Source organism: Pieris napi, chromosome 20, assembly GCF_905475465.1.
Source record: "Pieris napi chromosome 20, ilPieNapi1.2, whole genome shotgun sequence".
NCBI lineage: Eukaryota > Metazoa > Arthropoda > Insecta > Lepidoptera > Pieridae > Pieris > Pieris napi.
This window is the reverse complement of record NC_062253.1, coordinates 3923268-3945711: the sequence shown is the minus strand read 5'-3', so window position 1 is coordinate 3945711 and position 22444 is coordinate 3923268. Positions and strand designations below refer to the sequence as shown.

The window sequence follows — 22444 nt, the reverse complement described above, 5'->3', positions numbered from 1 at the left end:
CTCTACTAACAATTGCGATGTACCCAACATTATTTGTCTTAGGGCTGGTGGAATACAATAAACGAAAAACACGAAGGGCCTTATAGTTGGCCTTATATCTACTCAGTCTTGTACCTAGGGGATATGTGAGATGGCGACGGCCAGGGTTGATTGGGATACCAAGGGTCAGATCCAGTCTGTTGTACAGACCCCCGCTAAGGTTGCGGCTACTGAATGCAGTCTCCGACACTATCGATATCTTTATATATGTATGTTCGCAGAGTGAGTTCGCAATAGCGATATTGTGTATCTTATGTATTTAATTTTTTTTTCGACATTATCGTATCGGCTTAGTAGTCCTACTGTAAGGATAGTATATGTATTTTTGTGAATATATAAATAAATGTTTCTATGGTATCCTAAAATTTTTCTATTATAGACCTAATAAATAATTACTATAAATAATAAATTATGAATAGGAACAAAATTATATTACGTAAATAATAAACTGATAGCATTATCGTCATTGATATGTTACAAAAAATAATAAGAGTTATCATTGCGCGAAAATACGACGCATTTAAAATGAGTGCTATTGTAAATTAATAATAATGAATCGGAAAAGATGTTGCTAAGCTCAAAACTCGAAGGCTAAACCAATTTTAGTATTCTTGAACTCAGAGAGAGGTTTTTAAAGAGAAAAAAATGGGGTTTTATTTCGATGAGTGTAAAAAAAAATATTACTTCTATCAATTCATTCAAATCGAAGCTAAGTGAATATGTTAAACAAAATTACTTTTAAATTCATTTCTTATAATTACTTTTAATTCATATTTCTTTGTTTACTTTTATTTTTAAATTTATTGCATGTACGGCTATATTTTATTGTGATTATTTTAAGAACGACTACAATGTTATGTTATCTAGAGTATTATTCTCATGTAAGTGAATTTTTTTGTCTTTTTTGGGAAAATAAAGTCTTTAAACCTAAAAGTGTCTATGGGGTGGCATAGGACACAGGCACATTAGAATTAGGTTTATTTAGCCTTTTAAAGTCAGTGACAAGCCCCAAGTGTTGCAAGGGTTGACCATTCTCTGGAAACTCTTCCGTGGTAGGTACGACTTGACATGTTTAACGTAATAAATAAAATCTTCAAGAAAAGCTTAAATTAGTATTATTATCAGTTTTAATCTCTTAGCTAAAAGTAGTATTTTCGCAATTAACAATATTTCGCGTATAATCGCTATTAACAATAATTATACTATACGTAGTAGAGCGTGAACATTTGTACTAACCTAACGACAATTATATTTTATAGGTATGATAAAAAGCTTTTTAGTCAACGGCTAGCCAGCCGACTGTGTAGGTATTTCAATGGCCTACGCATTAGATATTCAAAAGGGCGCCATAATCTGACGATTGACGCAATAACATGCTAATTTTTTATTCCGTATTTATGAGGTTCAGATTCGGTTTGAAATCTAAGCAAAAAAATTCAATTTCAAAATTACAAGTCGTCTATATGAAATATTAATTATTTGAAAAATATTGTAGAACAGAAAGTCTCTTTCATTTGATATATTAACGGTAGGTACTTGAGGAATTTCTACATATACCTTAAAATTTTGTAATTAAGCAAAGGCTTAACAATTTTTTGGTAAAGTTATTCATGTTTTAGTATTCATTATATCAATTATTGGTGGTAAAATTATGAACGTTTATGAATAAATTTATAATTCCAGTCAAATCAAGTTCCAACGTACGAGAAAAACTGGCAAAAGACTTTACACCATCTCTATATATTGCTAATATATTTTTCTTATGCTTGTAAGGATTCACCGAGCCTAATGGCTTCAGCATGCGACTGTCATTCCTAAGGTCGTAGGTTCGATCCCCGGCTGTACCAATGTACTTTCTGTTTATGTGCGCAATTAACATTCGCTCGAACGGTCAAGAAAAAAAATGGTGAGAAAATTGAAAATAGTCGGCGGTGTGGCAGGCACAGCAGACAGATCACCTACTTGCCTGATAGATTGACAAATGATCACAAAACAAATACAGAATCTGAGGCACAGACCTAAAAAGTTTGTAGAGCCACTAGTTTAGGATCAAGCATTACTGTATGCTCTACATGTTTATGGTCGTCAAATAAAAATAATATAATGGACTAGAGACTACTTTCTGAATATGTATTTATTTTCGTATAAAATAATAATTTACCGAAACACTTAAATTAAATTTACTTTGTTGATATAATTAATTTGTTTGTGAACAAATTGAGAAATTGATGAAAGAAAATACAAATTGTGTTTATTTTTCATTCAAATTAGATTCTTCATCTCGACGATGTAATTTCTTTTATTCTGATAAACGTTGAAAATAAGCTTTTTTCAAATAAAGACAATTGAGCGTGCTTAAATTTATTTAAAGTTTATTATAAGAGTTACTAGTTCTTATTACATGTGCTTTAAATTGTAATACTTACTTGTATATTATTTATTTTCTACAGCGAAACTTAAAAATAACAAACAACATAACAAAACTAGAAATATAGCCAATACATAATATGTATATGTATTATATATCTACAAAAAGTTTTGAACATATAAGAATCTTGAGAAAGAATATTTTTTTATAAAATACATTTTACTAAGTACATACGTACAGATGTGTTCTGTGTTGGTGTGTATGTACGTGAAGGTATCTGGGCTGCGCTCATGATGCATTATTATTATATTATTTAATGCTATGGTTTTAAATATATGAATAGGTACTTCTTTAGGTACTTTGCGATTAAACAAGTCCAGCCACAACAAGTATTATTATAAAATTAAATACGCTTTGATACGCTTAGTTGTAAAAATATCACTGTGTGTTAATTGTAATTGTAAAATAATTTCAACTGAAGTTCGAATAGTTTTTATGGATTTTAATACTTCTTTACGCTAAGAATGTTAAAACCCTTCACTCGGTGCGTATAATTTACAGTAAGCGTGGCACTGAATGTTAACTGTCATTGCAGTGACAGCGAAAATTAGTGTTGCTAAAGCCACCTATTTTCTCAACGGATTAGATCGTTGAATAGCTGTCGCGTCTATATTTTGAGAATAGCAATTTGTATTATATCCATTTTGACAAGATTTATTTAGTTAGTATAGAAGCTGTACAATTATATATTTTTAATAATAAGTATTGGCTTTAACTTACAAATTAAATATTAATTTTAATAACCCGCCAAAACGTTTCTTTAGGCAAGATGGCGTCGCACCGATTTGACGTATGCTTGTACACACGTATACAAACGTCAAATTTTAAAACGTCAGATTTATTGCATGCTGTGACTGACGTATAAAAATGTATTTTTTAATTAATGATTATTTGCATATTCCTTTTTTAAGGTAATGTTTCATACATTGTCAATATTTTTCATTCTGTTAAATTCTCCATTATTTTTATTGCGTTAAAGAAAATGGCTTTTAAATTTCTACGTACTATTTTCTGTTGTTTAGACACAATAACGTTCAGTTAAGTTAAATCGCTTTATAAACGTTAAGTTTATTACGCAACTAATTGCAGGGAGCATTGGCCCAAATAAAAGGGGTCACGCGTTATTTAATGTCGAGCTGTAAACACTGCACCTACGTTGGCTATAAAATGCTCAGTTTTATTATCAAAACGATTTATTCTAAAGTGTCAATAGAAGCCTGATTTATGGGAAGATATTATAAACATCTGTTCCATGGTTTATGACTAAATTACTTAATAGTCTAGTCAAGAATGGAATGTCATTAAAATACCATGAATAGTTTTGTTTTATTTTTTTATTAATTAAATTAAAAATATACAATTAAAAAACTAAATACACAAAGTAAAATTTACATAAACTTGAGTGTGCGTAATATGTATGTGTTTGTACGTGTGCGTGTTCATACGAAAAGGGTCCCCCAAAGTCTCTAGACTCACCACAAACTATAGAAAAGTCAAATTCGTATATTTGCATTTAATTATATATACTTTACAGAACACGCACTGGCTCTGAATATCTTCTTCTTAATATATATATACAACGCGTCACGTTGTTTGTCCGCTATGGACTCCTAAACTACTTAACCGATTTCAATCAAATTTCCACACCGTGTGTAGTTTGAACTAACTTAAAAGATAGCTTATATATAATTCTACTGTACGTGTGTATGTCACCGAACTTCTCTTAAACGGCTGGACCGATTTGAATGATTATTTTTTTATGCGCTTGGGTGGAGCCCGGATGGTTTAGATTCACAAATCAGCCCGGCAGATGGCGCTGCAGTCGGTACTTTCAAACTTTGTTTAATATCCTAATCGCTTTCCTAATCGAAATATCATGCAGGACAACGTCTGTCGGGTCCGCTAGTTAAAATATATATATATGCGTTGTGTATTTCTGAGCCGTCATGCCGTGCTCCTTTTAACGTCAGTGATAGTATTTAGCCATAACATGGTTTTACTAAGTACATCATTCATTGTTCATCGGAACAATGAGTATTCGGTGGTGGATGCACAGGCTGCCCTTCGTATTCTGGGGGGGCCAAAAACTGCGCTAACTTTGCCGTCCCCCCGTTTGCTCTCCCTTTTCTATAAAAAAAAACATTTTTTTTAAAAATTTCTATTCTATTTTTAACTATAAATACAGCTAAAATAAAGCGTTTATTCACCCGGTACACCAACTGACTGCCACACACAGTGAGGTACTTGGAGTTAAAACCCGTTGGTTTGCGACAAAGAGCGGTCCTTGCGTGAACTGTTGGCAAGAGGGTAAGGCTCTATTGTGATCTGAGGAGCCTCTTGTCTACGGTGTAACGACATCGTCAGTCACGTACTTTACGTTTTTCGTTTTATCCCTGATTTGCCTAATGTTCTGAACATGTAAAAGAAATTGCATTAAATATGTATTAGTATTCATGAGAGTTACCTTAAACATGAATTGTTGATTTTATCTTAAAAAGTTATTTAGCAGCGAGAAAAAAATGTCAAAGGATATTAAATATGTAGCAATAAGAAATTGTTCGTGTTTGTAATTTGATTTTTTTTATTTTATAATGTTATTTTTTTTTTCGTGTATATTTTTGTCACTCCAGGATAGTATGGGTCCGCTAAAAATCAGTGTTGCTAGTGACATCAACTTAAAAAAGTGATTGTGTTTATATTACTTTTATTTATATATATGGTTGCTTTGACATTGTTGAAACGGCCATATCTTCTGTCATGCATATAAAGGATATTTTATACTAATTAAGTTCTAAAAACTTATTAATAGTAAGATACTGGACAGGATTTCGCTTTATCAGTACTATTTTTTCATTTTTGCTATTACACTTTGTTGCACAAGACTTAAATTAATTAAATCTTTACATTAATGTAAAGATAAAAACATGACTATTAAAAATACTGTTTGGATAAAAAGAGTCATACTCCGGTTCGTCTAAGAGTTTTTTTATATATTTAAAAGTTAATCGTGAATAGACTCGTTAGGGTAAGTTCTATTGACTTTGACTAAGTCGCTGCAAACGCTACATGTCTCTCTTATGGGTATGTGTCTAAACTGCCTTAGGGTCTGTTTCACAATGTATGGTTAAAGTACCAAATAGCTATGCAACACATAAATTATTTGGAAGATAAATTGTGCTATTTGACATTCATTGGACTCATAGTTTATGATGGACTTTATGTGACGAATAGCGCTATCTGACAGTCGTGAAACGCAACAATAGTGTTTATCCTACCAATAAGTAATAAATAGCTAATTTGGAACTTATGTAGAACCTATCCCGTACATTGGGAATTGACCCTTAAACTCTTAATAATTATTGTATCGTAGCCGCTTTAACGAGTTTTAAATTAATTTTCAAAATGTTTTAGAAGATTTAATTATTCCTATAAAAGTTTATATACACGAAAATTGAGATGAGTGTCGTATTAAAACTTTGTAATAACGAAAAGTTGAAACAGTTGCGGAAAGTTGAATTAGTACCGTTAATTAATGTTTCAGAATCCTAGTCATAATACACGTTCTAGGCCTAACAATGAAGGATGAATATTATGAAAAATGCGTGCGTGTTTTAACATGCTGTGTGGATGTTTTGTCTTTATCGCGCTTGTGTTACTGTGTATTTAAATAAACGTGACAAAAATGCTTATAGTACGATTAGGCCGTTGTTAATTTTAATTTCTAATACCATTCTACCAGTTTTGTATGTCCATTTTCCAAACAGACATGACACACACTGCCAGTAGGCTCGCAAATACCGTGCCGGAAAATTAGGAATCCATACGATTTTCTTAAAGGACTCTTAAGTTGAATTGGTTCGGAAATACTTCAGTGGGTGATTCCAAAAAGCTGTTGCGAATCAAAAAGTGCTTAAAAAACATCCATAGACAATTGTAAATATATTTATGGACTTGACATACGGGGGTTAGGGAGCGTTTAAGTATTACGTCACGCAATTTTTTGGAGATTATTGACCCTCCCCCATGTAACGCGTCGTAACATTTTTCTGTACCCAAGTACAGTAAAACGTTTAGTGACTCTTTATACCTAAAAGTTATGTGGTGTAAAGTCGTCGAAAGTCGAAAAGTCGAAAATAATATTAACAATAACGCGTAATTCAATCCCCGCCCCGTATAGTAACGTTTTACAAAAAGACCCCCCCATTTTTCGTTACGTAGTTCTTGAACGCTCCCTTATACATACATGGCATATTTATTTTATTAAAGAATTATATTATTAAAAGGCTGGCAACTCATTTGCGAGCCTTCTGGCAATTTGAGTGTCTATGGGTGGTATCACTTAACATCAGGTGAGCTTCATGCCCGTTTGCCCGTTATATAAATATACTAGCGACCCGCCCCGGCTTCGCACGGGTGCAATGCTGATACTAAATACACTACAGAAAAACTGTGCGGCCGGCCGGTACCGCCGCAAACGCTACGTCCCGCAATTTTTAAATCTGTAATATCTTCGAAAATATTCACTTAAATCATACGGTGTAAAGGGCCATATAGATCTATATTAAATGAACAATGTATTCAAGGTATTTAATTGGTTAAGGATTAATGCTGTATTGGTTAAAATCGCTTCGAAAATTAGCCATTATTTGTCGTAAAAAGTAAATGACAAAAAAAAGTTATTGTGGGTTATCCATAAGAGATAGACATATACCATCACGGACTTTTCTGTAGACCTTTTCAATGTGTACAATACTTAGTACATTATTTTGATAAAACTCGTAGGGTTCAGCCTGCGTTTGCAATGTAAGCGGAAAAAATGTAATTATTTACGACATCACATTAGAAACCTCAAAAATAACAGTACTTCTCCACTATTTAATGGATGTTATTATACATATAAACCTTCCTCTTGAATCACTCTATCTATTAAAAAAAACCGCATCAAAATCCGTTGTGTAGTTTCAAAGATTTAAGCATACAAAGGGAAATAGGGACAGAGAAAGCGACTTTGTTTTATACTATGTAGTGATATGTGACAGATATTCGTGGAATTAAAATTCCAGACAAATCTACGCCATCTGGGGAGCGTAAAGATTAGATTCGTATTCAATTTAGTGGAAAAATGTGGATTATGATTGCATAAGTATGTCTCCCTCTCCCGACTCCTTGGATGTAATTAGATTTCTGGTAGGAGGGGAACGTCAAAATCGAATATCTGCTTGCTTCCATATTTACGAATATATTAACATTACTACACGTATAAAATGTTATGCGTAAGAGTAAAGTTTTATAGCTTCTATATATTTGAAAAGTAGTGGCGGTTCAAGGCTTGATTTGTCCAGGAACCTGAATCCTGTCTCGATTTTTGGTGGCCTAGGTGGTTATCATCGTATGGATAAATGTCCAAAAAAAAACTTTAGAGGTGTCAAGGGACACCCGGATGGAACGAAATTCCTTTCGATTAATTTATATGTTAATTGGTATCATAACAGTATGATAGATTTTCTCGACACCAATCTTACGACGAAAAAAAAGCCAACATCACGAGGTGTTCCCAGGCGGTCACCCATCCAAGTACTGACCTCGCCCGACTTTGCTTAACTTCGGTGATCGGACTAGAACTGGTGTATTCAACGTGGTATGGACGTTGACGATAGCTAAATCGAAAATGTAAAATATAACAACTATAGCAAAAACTGTCGTTACATCTTTTGGTCTTAATTTATTCCGTCTAGCCCCCTTTCGCAACGCTCGATAACTTCGTTCCAACAAGACTAATTTAGTTAAGTGATTCCAAAAATAATTTTCATTTCTTATCCCTACAAAAAAAATCCAACATCACGAGGTGTTCCCAGGCGGTCACCCATCCAAGTACTGACCTCGCCCGACGTTGCTTAACTTCGGTGATCGGACGAGAACCGGTGTATTACAATAGCAAATAGCAAAAAAGTGTCGTGACAACTTTTCGTAAGAATTTTTTCCGTCTAGCCCCCTTTCACAACGCGCGATAAGGAACTTCGTTCCAAAAGCAAATGTCTGTTAGGTTGAACGCAAGCCGCTGGGATTAAAGTCAAACATACTTATACTGGTGTGACCACAATTGGGTTGATATTTTGACTTTATGGAATGGTTATATATGTAATATATGAAACCGCAGGTTTAAGCTAGTTTATGTAAATACCACCCACGACGACTAATAAAGCTTATTGGTATCAAGTTTAATTGGGGTTATAAAAATTATTGATTTATTGTCTATTATTTCGAGAAGTTTTATTACATATTATGTAATGATATCGTAGTTATAACGTCTTGTCAATGGCATGTACTAGAGAGAGTACATGTCATTGACAAGACGGGAGTGGGAGTTGCTAGAGTTGCTAGTTGCAACTGGGAGTTGCTAGAGCCCAGATGCCCCGCTTTTTGGTCCATACATAATGTCACGAAATAATATGTATGGGAATCAGTTTGATATTTTTAATACTTATTTAGTGATTGTACATACAATAAAACATACTGGATTTGTTTTGCAGCAGCTTGACCCCTTGGCGTTGAGTAGAGATGTAGTCTCTGCATCTTGTGCCGCATTTACCATAGAGTATTCGTAGGAGTTGTTTGGATTACCTGCAGCCGAGTTTCATCATTGGAGTCAAGGCAGGATACGAAATTCCACCCGTATCACTTTGACGTTCGTCGTTTCACAACGGAGCGTTATTTAATTATTTCCGAAACACGTCGACTTAAGGTCCTTCAAGAACGTACCAATTGCTAAAGAGCCGGCTTTTTGACGCTCTGAAACCAAACTTAGTTACGCATTGCTGTTTATTTATATTTTAATCTGACAACCTTAGTTGTAGCGCGTGATAAAAGTATGTAATTACTATATCACATTAATATAAAACTTATTAAGAGATATAAATGATATTTAAACAATTGTGCCAAAAGCCCGTAACGTTTTTGTATTAAAATGTTCGTTTCTCGAAATGTACGTTCGTTTTATCCAATTGAAATATTAATTCTACCTTCCATTATTCCCATAGAAAAATGTAATTTTCACAAAAAAGCCCTCGGGATATATCCCCGTCTCCTTAATCAAAATGAAGTAGGAACGTGTGTTCCGTTAAAGACGCTGAACATCAATTTTATTATTTGTATCTAATACCTTAGTAATATAATGGGAATTTAAACAAGATATAGAGATTTTTCTTATTATAGGATATTGTAAAGATTTTGAAACAAGTAGTATAGTTTAGCTGGCCGCGGCACATGGTAAGCTTAGGAAAGGGAACTATGGACACCTCCATAGTTCCCTTTCCTTTCCCATGCCTATGCTGTATCATAGGGATCCTCCTCGCCCACACATACATACACACTGACACACCCATAGAGAGAGACACACACACGCGCACACACACACACTCACACACCCATAGAGAGAGACACACACACGTGCGCGCCCGCACACACACACTCCCATCCATAGAGAGAGACACACACACGCACGCGCCCGCACACACACACACACCCATAGAGAGAGACACACACACACACGCGCGCGCCCGCACACTCACACACATACACACACACACCAAATTTATTTTTACGTCTCCGTTTGCAATGTTTTCTTTTAGCACTTACTTATTTTCTTGTATAGTATCTTATGACAATGACCTGATTGTACGTGTTCCGGTCCGGTGGTGAAGAGGCTGGCTATCTGTCACTCAGGTCTCCTGTTACAGAGACCAGTCTTCTCACATACACTTCCTAATGTTATCGTCTTAGTTTAATCATAATAACTTTGTATGTATATGTGAGAGAAGAAATAAAGATTATTATTATTATTAGTTAAAAACTAGATACAGTTAAGAATTTGTATTTTAATTATTATTTTTTTTTTAAATAAAAGGCGGGTTTATAATACATTAAGGCAGACTTCAACACAACCTTGCATTTTGACTATGTTTTGGGTACAATATTCTTAAAAACCGGTGTCTTTATAGGAGTGTCTTAAGGCACCACTAAGTAAAGCGTCTTACCTTAGAATCCTAAAGCATTCTCTACTCAAATTCGTAACCTAAATATAGTGTATCAGGCATTGAGAGATTTCTTGTCTATAAAAAGAAGTAAAGAAACAGATGCTTTTTAAAGGCACAGTTCTCTATGGAGCAGAGCAGTACTTCGATTATAAGTTAGAGACATAAAGTAGCAGGTTATTGTTAAGTCATTTTAAGCCTCTTAATCTTATGCATTTTATGGAAAAGACCTTATTGTTATAATGAAGAATTGTTTTTGCCATTTTGTTATTGCCATTTGTTTTTCGCTAAACTTTTGTGCTTGTAGTACATCGAGATGAACTGGCTGTATATGTAACGGGTTATCCGATTATTCACTTGATTTGGATAGGTCATGTCAAGTGAATCCAAAACACCTGCCAATTTATTTGAAATTCCAATTGTAAAATGAATTTCAATTTTACTCTCAACATGGATCATACCATATTTTTTAAATACACAAAGACTAGTCGATAGTTGGAACAGTAAAGAAACATTATATTAACATACGTATTGTCGTAGTTTAGTTAAATACTTACATGTATATAATCATTTTAAAATCAATACTAGCTGATCCGGCAAACGTCGTTTTGCCATGTATATTTTTAAAAAAAATAGGGGTTGATCGTAGAGGGGTGAAAAAAGTAGAGGTTGTATGTATTTTTTAATGCTGTATCATAAAAAAAATAGAAATAAAAATTTTGTCTAAAAAATAAAAAAACATATTTAGGGGTGGACCCCTAACATTTAGGGTGATGAAAAATAGATGTTGGCCGATTCTCATAGATACCGGATAAGCACAAACAATTTCATCAAAATCGGTCAAGTCGTTTCGGAGGAGTATGGCAACGAAAACTGTGACACGAGAATTTTATATATTAGATATTATGTATTTCTCTTCGCAGCGTCGACATATTAAAAGTGACGACTTTTGAAGAATAAGTTATTCTTTATTAACATAAGAACTATACTATAGGCTAAGAAAGCAAAACATTTCGGTCGTTATTTTGCAGATCAGAGAAGTATTTATCCCTGAGGTCGTAGGTTTGTACCTCGGCTGTGCACCTATGAACTTTCTATGTCTAGAAAAACATCGTGAAAAAAACCGGCATGCCTTAAGCGAGCCATAGACTTGGTTTTTAGTTAATTAATTTTTTAGTTAATAAATTAATTAATTATGGAAACTGCAGATCCCGCGGATAGTGCGGCGACCGCATATTGCAGTCGGTCTTGACTGCAACATGCGGTCCGTCTATGACCCGCTTAAGATCCAAAAAGTCTACGGCGTGCGTCAGCGACAGAAAGATGATCGCCTATTTGGAAAAAAGAAAATATCACGAAACAGATACAGAAATCTGAGACCCAGACCTTAAAAGGTTGTAGCGCCACTGGTTTTTATTTTGCAATTAATGTGATAGAGCAAAAAATATATATTCTCACAGATTCTAGTTTCATAGCTGTCATATTAAACGTGGCGTAGTTCAAATATTTGCTTGTTAGTCTAATTTCGTAACGCCGTGTTTGCGACGCGTTTGCTCGCACTCAACATACAATCTTTGGTCAAATATTTGCTGTAATCTTATATCGGTATCTAGGTATATTAACCTACCTTTAAATATGTATTTATGTCCTTTTACTGATACAAAAGAATTTCTGCGATTCAAATCCGTCCAGCTTATGACTTCAATTGAGGTTGCGACATAAGGTCTATGGATGTACCATCCGTAGCATTGATTGTGGGATTGATTTGCTCCAGTTCAAACAATTTGTATGACAATACTTGGCAATTAAAAAGAGTGGCGGAAAGTTTCTTGCCAGTTCTTCTTACCAGCTCTACGCCCTTGATTTGCAAACTGGTAGTAAATGTAAATTTACAATTAATTTGACTTCTTTTTGACGATTCATAAGTGTACTTGTTTACCTATATGAATAAAGATATTTTGAGTTTGATCCTCCTACCCGTTTGCCTCCTATTACCTAAAAAAATATTATTTAAAATTCAAAGTCGAGACATAGGGCATTGCATTTGTACTACATAGCGTTCAAAACTCTGAATTTCCTATAATGGTTACGCTGGGAATCCCACGGGTATCCTCGTAATCTGGAATATGCAATATGTTTAATCTGGTCAACATTTGCCTATAGATATCCATAAATTAAACCAGTTTTTCATACACGTGTTTTGTTTCCTTAAACAAAACTTTAAATTATTCACCTTTATGTCCGGTTTGTGACGTAGGTAAGATGATCAATCATATTATTCATCGGTTTACGATATCAGTACAGTCATCTGATGACGTTTATCAATCAGATATGGAAATTATCCGACTAAAAGAAAATATGGTATAGGGAAAATCTATTTATGGTTAAAAACATTCGAAATTAATGTTGGGGTTTTGCCCGTTATTACATAAACAGATTAACGCATTTCGTTTTCAAGCATAGACAATGTGTTACATGTGTAAAAAAGTAAATAATTACTGTTGACGTAATTACCAAATAAGGAAATCAAAGACAAAAGGCTTGTGCGTTGCCGGCCTTTTAAGAATTGGTACGCTCTTTTCTTGAAGGACCCTAAGTCGAATTGGTTCGGAAATACATCGGTGGGTAGCTGGTTACACATAGTGGTCTAGTTATAACTTCAGTATATGAATTTAACAGATTTTTTTGTCAACAGTTGAATGCTGGAACCCTACGTACGGAGAGGATCCGCGCCGCCAAGCCGCCACCTTACAAGTGAGTACAACTGTAGCGAAATATTGGTATTGAAAGTTAAGTTAGAGGAACGAAATATTTGCAAAAAATAACTTTCTAGGTGATTCGGGGCGATATCCGTTTTTTGAATTTCGAATTCGTATTGCAGTATCGATATTTTAAATTTAGAACATAATGAAAATACCTGGCGTATGCAGTTGTAAACAAAATATAGATTTTTTCAAATTATAGATAGCAAATACTTCGATACGGCTAAATAAACGCTGGTATTTTGACATTTATAACCAAATAAAAAATTAATTGTTACTTCTATTGTACAAAATGTGTAGTAATCTTTACTAAAAATATTGCTTATATAATTGAAGCAATTACTATGCTTTATCCAACTTGTTCCAACTTTGAAATTAGATTTATACACTGTAAATGTCATCTTATCGGAAAAGTTCTGCACAGCCATCGCTCGGTGACTCGACCTCTTTCCCCAGGGGATTTGTACTTGAAGATAACCTGACAGTTGACTTAAAAGAATCCCTGATTTATAAAGTACATAGTTTTATTGTAACTCCCTAAAAGATTACCAAAGTTTCATTTATTTTGGGTCGTAGCGTACTTCATTCTATTCATTAAAACATGATTTTATGTCGTTAATAACTACTATAAGGGTCTGTTTCACAATGTACGGATAAGTTCTACATAAGTTCCAAATTAGCTATTTATTACTTATTGGTAGGATAAACACTATTGTTTCATTTCACGACTGTCAGATAGCGCTATTCGTCACATAAAGTCCATCATAAGTTATGAGTCCGATGAAATGTCAAATAGCACAATTTATCTTCCAAATAATTTATGTGTTGCATAGCTTTTTGGTACTTTATCCATACATTGTGAAACAGACCCTAAATGTTCCTACTTATAAACTACTAGCTGGCTTGGCGAACATAGTACCGCCTAACAGTCGATTCTTTATTTTTACTTAATACTTATTCTGCTATTCGGGACACCGGTCTAGCTAGTAAGATAAAAAAAAGAAAGTTGATAATACAACAAATAAATTATGTCAAAAAATAAAAATTTACCTTCCCGGAACCCCTCCACTAACACTTGAACTTTATGATATGGTATTAAAGTGCAAATTGCTTTTAAATATTATTACGAATATTTTGTATGGGAATATAGAAAAGTGTTGTTTTAGACTTTTTGACTAAATTTTTTTAATTTTTCTCGCCGTAAGAACCATCCTCGTACTTCAAGGAATATTATAAAAAATTATCAGACAAATCGGTCAAGCCGTTTTAATGTTATGTCGTGACAACGGAAAACGGGTTTCATTTTTATATACAGTAGAACCTCTATAAGTCGAACATCAAGGGAGACGCCAAAAAATTCGAGTTATAGAGTTTTCAACTTATGGAGGATTTCGACTTAGGCGGATTTTGATTCGACATAAAGAGTTTGAGGTTTTGAAACAAATGACTGCCTTAGCTAAATTTCAAAGGGAATCAAAATTGAACACCTGACACAAAGCAAGCAAACACGTGTTTCCATGAGTCATAAATTTATTATTGTATACTCCTAAAATGTTTTCTAAGAAACAATGTGAGTACACTACTCACATTGTCGGCAAGTTCTTAAAGTCGGTAACTTATTTTTGTTCGAACAATAGAGATAATAAATTCCAAATGATCAAGTTGTAAAGGTTGTAAAATAAAACGTTCCTATGTTCGAGATACAGAGGTCAAATTAAATTTTTCGAGTTATAGAGTGAAAATATGTACCAAAATGGCTTGGAGGGACTCGGTGATTATTTCGATTAACAGAGGGTCAAGATTTCAAGTAATGGAGGTTTTGGTGTTTTAAGGGAAGGGAACAAAACATTTTTTCGAGATTTGGAGGTTTTTGAATTATCGAGGTTCGACTTAACGAGGTTCTACTGTATATAGACTAACAAGATCAGTATATAAAAGATTTGAACTGGCAAAGAGTATGTCAATATAATTCTAATACAGGATATTTAATTCTCTGACGTAGTCAGTATACTAATATTACGCGTGAAGTAAATTCTGGTATTTTTTAAATTAAATTTTGATGTAATCTTTAAATATACACGGCTTAACAATAAGAAGAGGTCGGCAATAAAGGGAAGACATTTAATTTTATTAATTTAATAAAGTTACAAATGTAAAGCCTTCTGGGCATGCTTTCCATTCTCGTACTTACCCTCTCTTTAGCAATTACTCTTTTTAGCTTCTTGATGTTTTGATGCGGAATCTGATTGATTGCAGAATACACTGATCTTACTGTTTTTTTTTTGCAAAAGAGATATACTTTTATTCAATCTTTTAAAAATCTTAATTGCTACTTCGAGGCCCACATTGATATTGATCTGTTTAACTTGTAATTTTACCATTACAAGGGTCATTCTCTTTTCTCTTAAATGCAATCAGCACCTTCACCAAACATGCCCTCCTGTCCTAAGTGTCAAGGAATAGTACTTAATTTTCGACTCGTAACTGTTGAAATTTATGAATGAAAAAATGTTACGTAGAAATAAGGTTGAAAATTATATTAGTTGAAAAATCATATTTTCTTCGGAAGTATAAAGCAAACTGCAAAATATCTATATCCACGTAAATTAATAAGGAACGCTAATGGATAGCTAAAAGGCTCGTTGTTTATTAGGTTATCAATATAGTTACGTCCCTTGATAGCAGAGATAGGCAATTTCCCGACTTTCTCGGGATCACCTCAAAGCACCGGTTATTCAATTTGCTGAGACACTTGCATAGTCTGCATATTATGCATTTTATTACAAAATGCCACAAGTTACAGTAAGTTTTACGTAACATAGTTTATAACTTATAAAGTATAACATTTGTGAATCTCCCTGATTTACTCTTGAGGCTATTAGGATAACCCGCAAAAACATAGTATAGCGAAATATTTTTTTAAACATACTATTTCTATGGGCGCAATTGAGGCAATAAAAAAACGTATATGAGGTGATGGTATAACAATCAGAAGTTATCAGCGTGATTAGGAGTAAGAGCCGAAGAACTGATAAATAATTATCTCTTTATTTCAGATTACATCAACATGTAGTTTTAGTAAGAGTTAGAAACAATTCGTTAGTTGCTATGTTAGTATTGGTTAGTAAACAAAACAAAAAGACTCGTATATGCCCCATAGGGCATGGTCAGCATACCAACGTTTTAAGATTTGCGTGTTCATTGTAATTCAACACATTCCAGTAAAAAAATGTGAGATGGTGATTAAGATTTAATTACTATTTAACAAATAGTACGTATTAACATTTTAATTAAAAGGATTAAATTTAGGTCGAGTCAATAAAGCTTGGGTAGAGCTTAATTACAAAATCTTAATGCTTTGAAGCTGGCAAATTACAATTTACCTTAGATCTGAATTGTTTGACGTCTAAATCTGAGAATTCCATTAAAACTGCTTAGATATCATTATTTTGTTGTAGTAAAGCTGTCTTTAACTGAATTATTAATGTAGAGTATGTAATTGAAAATGTATTTATATAAGAAAGAAAAATTGGTAATAATATCTGAATTTCTTATGTTATTTTGATGAACGTTTGACAAAGCCGGTAATAGAATGTATAATAAAAATAATATCCATTAAGGGTATTTTATTCATTTGTTTCATTGTAAAAATAGATTACATAAAGTCATGTTTCCCAGGCTCCTGATTTGTTTATCTTATAATTATTTCATACGTATTATTTATTATTTCAAATAATATTTAAAATCTTATCAACCGTATATAGTCTCAACATCCCTAATGCACTGAGACAAGCTGATGATAGAGGATTAGGAATTTTCAAGTCTGGAGGGCGTGCCTTCAGTAATAAAGATTACGAAGATGAAGTCAGGATAATTGGAAAATTACGTTTTATTCATAAGTGAAATACACAAAGAGTCGTCTAACCTTTTGTCACGTTTGTATATTAAAGTACAATTTCGTAATTAAGTCCAAGTTTGGCCAGAAGTTGGCGGACGTTATGCGACTTCGTGAAAGTAATATTTAATTTAAAATTTCTTATTGTTTTAAATACTGTGTTGAAAACGCAAAAGAAATGAAGGTTGTTATTTTTAGATTGTTTGTTTTATACGGTTACATATTATGTAGATACATTTGGTAATTATTTTACTTAGTCGAATGGTCACCATGAAATTATAAGCCGTGTAGGACAGAAATTATCTTTGAAATTTATTTATTATATAACACGAAGCTTCGAGTGCTTCACAGCAGTTGCCAGCGAGACTGATCCAAATTAGGTAAAGGATATAAGAGGGTGTTGAGATCAGTTAAAAAGGAGTTATTTTAATGTACTAGTGTTAGAAGAGTTATTGTAATGTACACCCCCAGGTGTAATGCGATTTCCGTCCCCCATATAACGCGCTATTTCCCTCAATAGATTCCTCACGATGTTTTCCTTCACCGTTCGAGTGAATGTTAAATGCGTACATAGAAAGGAAGTTAATTGCTGCACAGCCGGGGATCGAACCCGCACGCTGAAGCCACCAGGCCCACACTACTCTCCCTCTATAACATGGAGATTTCTCATGTTATATTTCTGTAGTGTGAAATTTATAGTGATTTGTCAAGTCCATAGTTAGTTTTGCGTACCTTTGCAACTGTTTCAAATCTCAATCAAAAATCAATTGTGTTATAAAATGAAACTAAATAACTTTATTAAATTCGTGTTCCTAGTTTATGAATTGTTCAAAAAAACGGTATTACGAAAATGCTCCTACAACGGTATATATACGGTAGATCACGGGGGATTACTGTACTTGTGTAAAGTAAACAGTAAATTACATTAATGTAAAAATTTATGAGATATAATGGTATTTTCAATCTGGGGTTGTCATATAATTTATGTCGTACATTGTCCATGTTTTTATGGTCATAACGTTGTGTTACAGTCGTAAAATTTGGAGATTGATATGGGGGTCGCGACCTATGTCTGTTGATATTACTCCTACACACGCACAGCGTTGGTGTTCGCACATGATTTTACTTTGAGGATTTTCAGATCCTTTAGAATACTTTTACGAATGTAGAATACAATAGTGGTTCTTGGATATACGACCGCTATTAGCAAGATTGTTTCAATTTTACTTTGAAGTTTCGTTGTGATAGTGAAGTTGTGTCAAAGTCAAAATCATTTATTCATATTGGTAACACAATGTACACTTATGAACGTCAAAAAAGAAATGCTTCTAATTTTACATTTACTGCCAGTTCTCAAATCAAGGGCTTAGAACGGAGAAGAACTGGCAATAAACTCTCTTTTTAATCGTGTGTTTTACGATGTTAAAATTATATTTTTTATTTTATTTATATTTTCACGCCTTTTTCCAAGTACGCAAATACTTGGAAAAAGTACATAAAGTACATGGGTGGCGGTACCATTTACCATCAGGTGAAGCCACCTGCCCGTTTGCCCCCAATCCAATAAAAAATAAACTATGATACTCCACTTGCCATGACATTCGCCATACATGCTCGTCGGTTATGGGAACTTTTTAACTTGTCATCACTAGGTATATACAACAAGACTAAAGTTATAGCAGTATTTCATTAATCTTACTTTGATGAAGGCATGTCCCATTAAGGAGCTAGGGGACATCATATTTTATGTGTCAATTCCCTAAGTAAATTGCTCTAATAGCGGGACTGTACGAGCCCACAGTAATGAATATTTTTTATTACCTTCATAAATAATTATATTTATACATGTAGAACTTGTAAGGACATATCACCTGATAGTTAACTTTATAACGAAAATGTTGCCACCAAATTTAATTCCTAAAACCAAAATTTTGTATAAAATTACAATATCTTCTCTATTTATGTATATAAGTACAGGTTTATTTTTAATTGACAATTTTTTTACTTAACTAAACTAAACCTCAGTCAGTTAACCGGTGGGTTTATTTGGTGATATTAAACGGAGAAGTAGTATCGAGTTGGCACAAAAGTCTTAGCACTCCCTCTTCATGACAGAAATAAAATTTTCCCAAGAACATCAAAGTTGTGTTAAAGAATAGAAAGATGTGTTGAACCGTTACTTACACAAAGTAATATCACCCTCCAAAAAGCGGTAATATTAAATACAGTAAGAATAGCGTGCCAATTTCTGGAAAAGACCTGTGCTCATACATACGTGCTTGGCGTAGGCCCTTGTGCAACAATGAACAGGGATCATGAATCGATCCTCAGATTTTGACGAAAGTTTTGCATTTTAATTGTTATGGTAATGGCATTTGATTTTCTGGAGCCAGTCATAATTTTAAATAATAAAAATATAGTGAAAAATAATTAGAAATTCATTATATTTTTATTTCTTATATCTTACTTAGTCTTACTTAAACATAAGTGGTTGCCTGGAAGAGATCGTTCGAAAACGATAAGGCCGCCAGTTGCCCTTCTTTTTATTTTATTATGGCAATTGTATTTATTTCTGTATGCAACGAAGTGTTAATAAATAAATAAATAATCTTACTAAACCACAATTGTACTATCCTTAATAATGTGAGACTGGTTTATTTCATTATTATTCATTTTATTTACAAAAGCTTACGGGAGGCACACCGGTAAAGTAAAGACCAGGAAACAATCAAGAAAGGAAAACATAGATTCAAAAGTTTTATAAAGGAAAATTTATTTCAAAGTGTATTTCAGTTGCTCCCCCAACTGGATATTCATAACTTGTTAGGAATAGGTATTTTTTCCTTGTTTTTGTGTTTTTTGACTTTACAAACTCGTTTAAAAATAAGTTTTTTATTGTATTAGTTTCTGTTAGAATATAGAATAAAGAATTATAAACTATTATAAATATATTATACTAGCTGCCTCCGCGAACTTCGTTTCTCCTTAATGTAATTTTACTTAGCCTACTTTTTTTAGTACATACCAACATTGAACATTTTGCTATGCTACCCCAGAGACAGTTCGGTTTTCTGGAATTACTACTTTTTAGTTTTTTCTGTGAATTTTTCTTGAAGATTTGAAGTAACAAATAAAAAATAGGGGTTGATCGTAGAGGGGTAAAAATTATGGCTTGTATGTATTTTTGTATGTTGTATCATAAAAAAATAAAAACAAGAATAACATTGTGACACGAAAATTTTATATATATATATATATATATATAGAGATATACTATATTATTAATCACAGGGATAGTTAAGCGTCTTGTCTAGCCCAGAATCATGCACTGAAGTTTACTGAGGGATTAGTCAGGTCCTAGGCTATAGAAAGCCCGTTTTCACTGCTTTTATTTATTTCAGTTACGGTGGTTGTCTATCGGAAATATGCCAATCTTTTTTTGTTGCGAATGCCTGAAAATGACGTGAAATTTCACTTGTAGCTTGGAGCATATTCCCGTAAACAAGTTGGCTAAAAGATAAATGTTTTGTTCATAGTTGATCGACATTTCGATTTTAATAAAAAAATCGGTTGTCCGTAAAGTCTGTTTACTGACGATAGTTGAACGTGACAACGTCACGAATCGCTCACTCAAGTAGGAGAGAGACAGATGTCGAACGCTGAAGAGCGCGGAGTCCGATTGTGCCTATCTGTCGCTTCGCGCTCTCGCTTGCACTTAAAGCCTTAAATGGAACGCCTCAGAGCGAGGTAACGCCGCATGAGTCATGTTTTTTCGTGCGTGCAGCCGACTCCATCGATTTATAAGACGTTGTCACGTCAAAAAACGTTATTTCATCTATTACTGTTGCGTTTAGTTGAAGCTCTGGAAAGGAATACTTAGAGGAAATAGACTGCTGAAGTCATCAGTATTCTCTCATTATGCTGGAATTAATTCAATACAGTCGCTTTAAGTTTAATAAGAAGATGGGTTGTCAGCATATCCTATAGAAACTTGGGATTAGTTTCCTCGGGACAGTAATTGTTTAAAATGTACAGCCAGTCCATGCTTTAAACTAAGTTTCCACATTGAATTTCACTGTTTTGAACTTGCTTAGTGTAGGCTAAGTTATTATAAAAATTAAACTACTGAAATTATACAATCCGCGAAAATAGAGGACACCGTGAGCCATTTCTGCCAAAACCCTCCATCTTTTAGTCGATATCAACTCCGGGAAAATAAATACAGATAACACAACTTTTTCAACAGCTGTGATACTTTTTGACATTCAACACATTTTGTCTTCAGTCACCGGGACCACGCACGCTGTAAAGCACGCGAAACGTCGGTTATTTAAAATTATGTAAAATAATTGTAAATTTATAATACATAAATACATAACTTGTTTCCTTTATACATACTACTGAATATAAAAATAGTAAGAGCGTGTTGCATATATAGTCCGACTTAGTAGACTTTCCACTGCTACGAGATCGGAATCTACGCAAGTGAAACCGCGGTGTAGCTTGTTAGGAAATAAAAAGATTCGGGCCGGACCTTAGGGTATATGTACAAAGGAAAGGAATGTAGGTTGTAAGTACAATGTTGTTTTTAATGACTCTGTAGGGTCAAGTGTCGCGCTAATAGGCTTCCAAAAAGCCAAGTACAAACTTTTTGAAGTCTCATTCGGCATTTCACATATATTCATTAAAAAGTGGCGCTACAACCTTTTAGATCTTGGCCTCAGATTTCTGTATCTGTTTTGTGATCAATTATTTTTTTTCTAATAGGCAGGTAGGTTTTTGGGTCTAAGCCTGCCTCACGATGTCTTCATCACCGTACGAGCGAGTATTAAATGTGCTCATAGACAAAAAAATATCCTTTGGGTCACTGGGGTTCAATACTACGGCCTCAGGAATGAGAGGCGCACACTGTTCTCATTAAAAGACAAAACATTATTTAACTAATTGGTGATTATAGTACATCACCTTTATGACACGGCAATAGTCTAGCAATTAACTCGCCGTTAAACATAGATTTTCTTTTTGGAAGGCTCCATGATTGATCTGGTCAATCCACGAATAAACAAAATATTTCGACGAAACCGAACCGTTTCACAACATGTCACGTCACGGCCCCTTACTGTCACGTTGCAGAGATTGGGGTTGATGTCACGCCGGCTGAAATCAACGTATTTGGGACACAGAGTGGAATGAGATTATTTATATTCGATTTATGTTACGGAAAAGCGTTGGGAAAGTGTTGTAAACCTATTTTTTTTATACAATAGCGGGCAAATGGACTGGAGGCTCA

At 33.8% G+C, this 22444-nt stretch overlaps 1 protein-coding gene, 1 non-coding gene and 1 pseudogene across 2 annotated transcripts in view; 1 reads left to right on the top strand and 2 right to left on the bottom strand.

Moving 5' to 3' along the window:
- LOC125059958 (beta-arrestin-1) overlaps positions 1-22444 on the top strand; it is a 90521-nt gene that overhangs the window by 25898 nt on the left and 42179 nt on the right. Inside the window, exon 2 of the mRNA XM_047664676.1 lies at positions 13193-13251. The gene's annotated coding sequence lies outside the window, so the exon portion shown is untranslated. The remainder of the gene's footprint in view (positions 1-13192; positions 13252-22444) is intronic.
- On the bottom strand, positions 8001-8119 carry LOC125060060. Its single transcript, XR_007118792.1, has one exon. It is a non-coding gene; the product is annotated as a 5S ribosomal RNA (ribosomal RNA).
- On the bottom strand, positions 8298-8416 carry LOC125060066 (annotated as a pseudogene).